Consider the following 7,500-nt stretch of genomic DNA (forward strand, 5'->3'; position numbering starts at 1 on the left):
AAATCGATAATCTACCGTTCACATTGTTAAGAGACACAATCGTTAATGCGGATACATCTATCGCTAGCATTGTTTAGAGACACAAGATTCAATGTCGATATATCTAACGTTGGCCTTGCTCGGAGACGCAAGGGTCAAGGGTAATACATCTGATGTTGACCTTATGTCGAGAAAAAGGGTCATAATAGATCAATCTAACGTTTACATTTTTAGGAGACACAAGGGTCAAGATTGATACATAACTTGTCATTGTTTCGTGGAATAAAGATCAAGGCTGATTATCTTATGTTGAAATTATATAAAGTCAGACACCCATCCCATCAATAAATGCTATTAAATTATCGTTATCAATCAGTGAGAGGAGTAATCGTTTTGAAACGGTCTATCACAATTGTTTAGAGAATCAACGCCCGCGTGAGACAACCGAACATAAGAGGCATCGAGGAATTGTTGAATGCCTCCTCAAGGAACCTAACGCCTCGGATGTTTAGTAATGACTTAGATTTCAATCACAAATTATATTTAAAACAACTCAACAGCAATAGCAAATAAAGACACAGTCTTGGATTTATAAAGCCTTCTTATTGATATTGTCATAGCGCATCTTGTGTATGTCGTGTATGACATTTTAATATACAACGATGAACCAAAATACCGCAAACTTTACTTCACATTAAGATAAAAATAAACTCTAAATAATAATTAGCAATTCACAGATAGGACTGATTTGTGTCGTGTTTGTCGATTGGGCAATTTCAGTGACGAAAGAACAACTCTCATAACTTAGGCCGATATATTTTGCTCATTATGCTATTGACCTCATTTAGCATTGTTGCAGATGATGGCAAGAATGGTAACATTGACGTTTATAAATTGAAATCCACATTCACATATCCCCTAATTGGGGGTAAGGATCTCATGCAAACCCAAACTTTGGGGAATTTTGTACAATCTCGGTATCTTGGAGTTTTTCGTTTGCTACAGGACGCCTTAAGCAAGGAGTAGAAATTTTCAGATTTGTCGTAGATGTTTAACTTCCCGAACGACCTTAAAAACATTACAAGCAGCTTCACACGTGTTACGCAGGGCACCCGCGGCATTCTTACGGATGTCATTTGACCTCGTGAATACATTTTGGGCCCCTCATTGTGCCGTTAGATTAGCATACTGCTGGAAGGGCTTTCAATACTGTGAGAAGACTGTTGCAATCGCAATTGCTGCATTTGTGGTTTTAAAAACTTGCCAAGATGGTGCATTTGCACTGATGTACCTCAATTACTCCACTCCCCACGGGATACTTATGTTAATTTTCTGTAAGAAAATCTAAAGCTAGTTATAATGTAGGGTGAATGTCGGGCGTAGCCTTGTTAACTGAATATTTAGACTCTCAATGGGTTTCATACTCTTATAATTGATATTTTGGTCAAGTTCTTAAAGTTTTTTTTCACGTCAAAAGTTACTATACAAAAGTAAACGATATGAAACCTTTAAGGTCTTAGCAATCATGTGTTTTTGATTGAACATGTATCATGAAACCTACAGGAACATGCACAGACGTCGACAATTCAAAAATATACCCTGTTAATGGGCACAAGGCAAAGGCCCAAGTGACATTTAACTTGAGACACAAAATATTAACACCATATACACTAAACAAAATTCCTAACCGGTCACTTAGTAAAGTCACCTTCCTAAATAGTGCATTAAGTATAATCAATATATAGTTCAGTATTCGATATCCGCCATCTCGTGGCAATAGTCTTTGAATATTTCAGCTAAATCGAAGCATAAACGGCAGAGAAAACACAGTTCATATGCGGTTACTCCCAAATCCAAAAGTCACTAGGAAAACAAATATCAATGCAAATTCCATAGGGAATCAAAATTTTCATTGTATTTGTATTTTTAGCAATATTTTGACTCAGGCTTTGTTTCACATAGATGGTAATGTTAAAGTTGAACATTCATTTGAACTAATTAAGCCGTTGATGACCGTGTTCCAGTCCTACATATGATGTAATATCAAGTGATTAAGGGTGGTATTTTTTATTTTTCTTCCTTTACGCGCTATGTTATATTTTGTGACTTTTATGATTGAGAGTGTTGTCATTTGAGACACTGTTTCTTTTTGACAAAGCGAAATATGTGAACCAAGTTTTAACAGCATGTGTACGAGGTAATTATCTTTTCTTAAAACTAATTTGTAATAAGGCTTATTTCACAGGGAAAGGAATATTAGAAGATTACTTAGGTGGCCGGTTACGAATTTTGTTTAGTGTACACAAAAACAGCACCATTATTACAGGTGAAATATAACTTAAACGGCACCTGAATGTATGTTTTTAACGCTATATACTTGCATATCCAGTAACAGTATGTATAAGTGGATGCCATAATATAACAAAATACATAAGATATGAATTAAAAGCTTACAGTTTGAAAAAAATACCTGAGTTACATTATTTGGTAGCTGAGAATGTTCACGACCGAGTAAAATGAAAGAAAAACTGAATCAATTGAAAAACAAGAGTGACTTTTGGGCCCAATCCAGCTATTTTGATACGAAAATGAGTGTAGTATATACGGTTTGCCTTCGGTGGTTTATTTAAAGCAAAATGGTTGGGTATAACATGCTAAACACTTGCCATAAGCTACTGCGGAAATTGTGGGGCCTTCGTTATTGAGTATCCATTCTAGGAAAGTGGTACTGACGGGAAGCATTAATTCATCTCAAGCTGTCGGCGGCGTCCAAATATATCAGCGTTAATCTTTCTAAAATGTATTTTTTCTGCGCTAATTTGTCTAGGGCAGTGTAAACAGGGCATTGAACCATAAACAAACAGCTATAGCAGCTAAGACAAGGACATGCCCCATGATATTTCAAATGACATTTATGTCATTTCATGAACTAGAGTGTTGCCAATTATCGTCTGTAATAATTGTTATATTGCTCAGAGTTTCGGAAATATGTTTTGATAGTGTGCCCTTCCGTAAACCTTGTTTAATACCATGAGAGGGAGGATGCATGCATAGTGTAAAATATACAACGATATGTATATGTCATAGGGTGTGACTTTTATATTTCAATAAAAGTGTTACAAATATATTTATTCGTATTTTGTTAAAATACCCTAATTCTCATTTATTACTCCGCCCCGTAAATTATCAGGTTTGGTAACTTTTACATATAGTGTAGTGTAGTTTGTTTAATATCGAGTTATAGTATATATTAACCTAAAACTAATACGTCAGTGTTTTAAATTAACCAATCAACTTATTACTACTTTCACTTTTAAGTCAATAAATCTTCACGTACAACGCCATTTTTATACGGTGCTTTTCTATCCAATTTATGCAGCTACTTATTTAGAATACTGCAGGTAATTCTTTTAATCCCGTTATTATAATCTGTTATCTTTGTATTGATTTATAGTGTTATAGGTTTTTGTATGTCGTGATATATTTACATTGTTTCAATGTATTGTTTAATGATCGCGCCATTGTTTATCTGAAATTCTGTGTTCGAGTATTTGTACATGTTCTATGTTAGATTACTTTATTATATATGCATTGTTTAGGAGGATGACGATGACGTCGATGGTATAGGTACTATTAAAACGATTGGCACGAATTCACGTTTGTTCTGTTCCCCATCTACCGCCCAGTAGAGGTCAGAGGTAGCCCGGCAACAGTGGCGCCCAACGTGGGGCCGTGGCAGCACTGTTTGGCAGCATAATGCGCTCTCAGTGTTAATTATGTGCATTCCTTAGCACTGGTGTTCCTCAAATTCGAGGACGAATTTCCAGTTTGCGGGGAAGTATGTCACGGTACCGATACCTACACATGTGGTGAGGAGGTGTGTAAGCGGTCCGGTAGCTCAGTCGGTAGAGCACTCGCCCTGATAGCGAGGGGTCCCGGGTTCGAGCCCCGGTCTGGCTGCACACTTTTCTCACCCTGTGAGATGTTGAAATCTATATTTGAATGGTTTGAGTTGCCATCAGTGTAGCGAAGAAAACATATTTCAAGTAAATAAGAGAAACAATCTTTTAGACACGTTTATTAATTATGTATCAACAACAAAACCAAATGCGACGTTTTTAAGAGCGTTATATTTTGTATTCAAGCATGTACGGCAAATGTGTATTGTATTATTTTTTATTTGCTATGTTGTGTAAACTTGTCCGGCTTAAGGTGGCGAGTTTAATTCATTTAATTGAACAGTCAAAGGATGGTAATATCAGTCTGTTTGTTTTGTATTCAAAGCAAGTGTCAACGCCTCAGGACCAGAGAACAGAGAACTCCTCTTTGGGCCATACAGATACTTTATGGTCATAATATATGTAGCGTGTGGTAGAGGACCAAGATATTTTTTTTATCCAGAAACATTAAATCTGCAAATAACTATGCAACAATTATAAACAAATAATATTTACCCTTCATGGTTAAATCTTGCGAACAAATATTTTTTTCAAGAGAATTTCTACTAACTGAGCCAATAACTTGTTTAGATAACAATTCAAAACGTAAATGGGAATTGAATGGTGTAGTTAGTCGCCTTCTAGTCGATATCGTGGCCTGTGAGCCATATGTCTTGTTCGTTATAAGGTTTTTTTTCATTTATAATAAGATTAAGATGTAAGGGTGTCAATTTTTGTTGGCTGACTGTGAGTGCAAACGAAAAAAAATGTTGTTAAAACAGATTTAAAGAATATTACTACTTGGACCATTATTGTTGTTAAAAAGATCTTTATAATAATGCAAATATGCAATGTAAACAGCAGTGACTATGTCTTGTAGCAATAATAAAATGACAATTACAGTGACAGGTCAAGTAGTCGAAAACTCAAAACAATTAATCATGTTTAAAGGTACAAAGCAAGGGCCAAAACGACAGTAAACTAGGGACACACACGTTTAAACACCACAGACACAAAACCTAACGCAACCAAAAGGCATATACGAATCAAAATAACTTTACAGACACATTATAGAATTAAGCAAGTCATAAGTGCCATACACTGGCCTGAAATGCTATTTCAACTGTTACAGTAAAGTAATACCATTATATCGATGGTTTACATGACTAAACCTCCCAATGTCCTTTGCCTGCTGTTAAAGAAATAGCGTTTGGAATGACTTTCATAAGTTGTTTATCGTTTTCTACATCAGTTCTATCATTTGACAATTTGAACATCATATGATGTGCATTCTTAGTGTGCTCTTCCTGAAATTTGTTTTTTTTTAAACCAAAGCGACAGCTTTTAAATATCTGAAGACACCGGCGACGCTGATATCAAAATCAGTTGACTGCTAATAATATATGGTTTCTGCTCTTTTACCAAATAAAGTGAAGGGCACAAGAAAAGAAATGAAATTTATTCCCTGTAGAGTAACTTTGTACTCTTCAGGGGGTTCAACGTGTTCTGTGTTTTCTGAATTTTGAGGGAAATGTGTGGTGCGGAATGAAAGGGCGTTTTCGAAGTGATTTTGGTGTTTCGGGAGGATATTTACACTTGTTCCTCGAGGCCTTAACAAAAAAAGTTATTAAATGTATAAGCTGAACGATTGCCTGTTTACAAAGTGAAAGTAGAAAATTGCCTGACTTGAAACTGTGTTTTTAGTCTAAGTGTACCATTCTTTTACCTATTTTTCATTAAAATTGTGCATATTGTTGTTTTTTTCGCCGGCTAGTGCATCCCGCTATGGCATCATCAATTCAACTCGTGTGGCTAAAAAACACCATAAATCTTTAAAATACCTGCAAATTGATAGACAAATGTCGTCCCATGGAGAGCAAGGGCGTGGTCAAGGGGTTTGTCTAACAACGCACCCTGCCCATGTGCCAATAGTATGATTAATAAGCCACATTGAAGTCCCTGAATAAATATTAGTTAAATGTTTGGCAAAATGACAAAAAATGCAAATACAAATAATAAAACATATTAAAAAAAAAGTTATGCACACTCACAACAATGGAACGCAATTGATTTTAAGATTAATAACTTAAATAAGTACGGAATTTCATAACACATAAAACATGTTTTAAAATGAAAATCAGAATGAACCCGATAAATCCGCCAGTCAACGAGGAGCCGATCAGCTTTTTGTTGGTGTTATGAACTCATGTATAAAAACTCTTAGAAGCGATTCTTACTTATATAGGATCTTTTTTGTGAATGGCAAGGAAAATACTAAAGCAATTTGCTTTGAAGCATTCATCTTTGGAGATGGGAATATTGAGTAATATACTCGTCTTAATTTTGAAAACTAAGAACCACTTAAACCTTGATGTTGGGAAAATAATTTGCCCGAATTTATTTTTGATTATTAACAGGAATATTAATCTTGATACGAACTTTAATGTTTCCATTGATCATGTCAGAAATTGGATTTTTGAATAACTTTTTTTAAAAATTGAGTTCATTGTGATATTTCAGTGTCCCCTTTGAAATAATTAAAAAAATAACACAAACACAAACACACATGCACTCTCACACACACGCACTCACACGCACACGCACTCACACACGCACGCACACACACACTCAACATAAAACAATAAAATTATATTTTCGCAGACTAATTCAACAGAGTAAACAATATATGTCGTCAATCAATTATAGAGCAGTTATTCATCCTAAAACATGTTTGTCCGACTAAACTATTGGGCGCTCAAATTAAATGAACATACATGTAAATTATTCGGACGTTAAAAACTATCTGTATAAATATTTCGGCGCTACAAACAACTTCCACCACTAACAACTTGTGTACTCGATTCGACCGACCATTTCTACTGATCATTTTAAAATGAATTTGTTTCAGCGCTCCAAATATGAACTGCTATATGAGATATATGAGGGGTTTTAACGTTATTACATAAATTGAAACTTATTTCTAAAGTGAGTTTTATCCCTCATGTTACTTTAAGGGCTATAAAAAAACAAGAAAGACTGATCCCATTTAATAAAACATTTAGAATTACCAATATATAAGGTACCAATATATAAGGTAGGTGTTATTACTCAACACACGAAAGCACGGCATGACCCGACAACTGTTTTTGCGAATAAATTCGGAAAGCGCTTCCATGCCACTCGTTTATTATTCTTGTGAACATTTCGTGAACACTTTATATTGTTTCAGCGGAAAACCGTTTATAAAGCGGTTTAAAGATGTGATGGATTCTGACAAAAAAACGTTCACGATTGCTAAAATGTTGTGAAAGAGAGATCATAAAGTGAAGATATCTTATGTTAGCAAACACTCGAAGCAAAACAGTCGTGCAAGCGGTCAAGTTCGAAAAACAAAGCAGTAAACTATTGCGTCTACGACTACCATTCTGCTAACTGTTCCGTATATATGAGACCCCATTATATTACTAAATATCATTGCTTAAACCCCCGAGACGGTTACAAATCAAGATGATATTCATCGAAACATCGTTTCAATTAGCTCGGTGGATATTCGTTTGTACAAATACTGATGGAAGGTCTTTAC

The 7,500-nt window shown here is 35.2% G+C and overlaps 1 non-coding gene across 1 annotated transcript; it reads left to right on the forward strand.

Annotated features, from left to right (window-relative positions):
* The first annotated feature begins 3,866 nt into the window (after positions 1-3,866).
* Trnas-uga (transfer RNA serine (anticodon UGA)) lies at positions 3,867-3,939 on the forward strand. The gene has a single exon. It is a non-coding gene; the product is annotated as a tRNA-Ser (tRNA).
* Positions 3,940-7,500: the final 3,561 nt, after the last annotated feature.

This window comes from Mya arenaria, chromosome 14, assembly GCF_026914265.1.
Source record: "Mya arenaria isolate MELC-2E11 chromosome 14, ASM2691426v1".
NCBI classification, from domain to species: Eukaryota; Metazoa; Mollusca; class Bivalvia; order Myida; family Myidae; genus Mya; species Mya arenaria.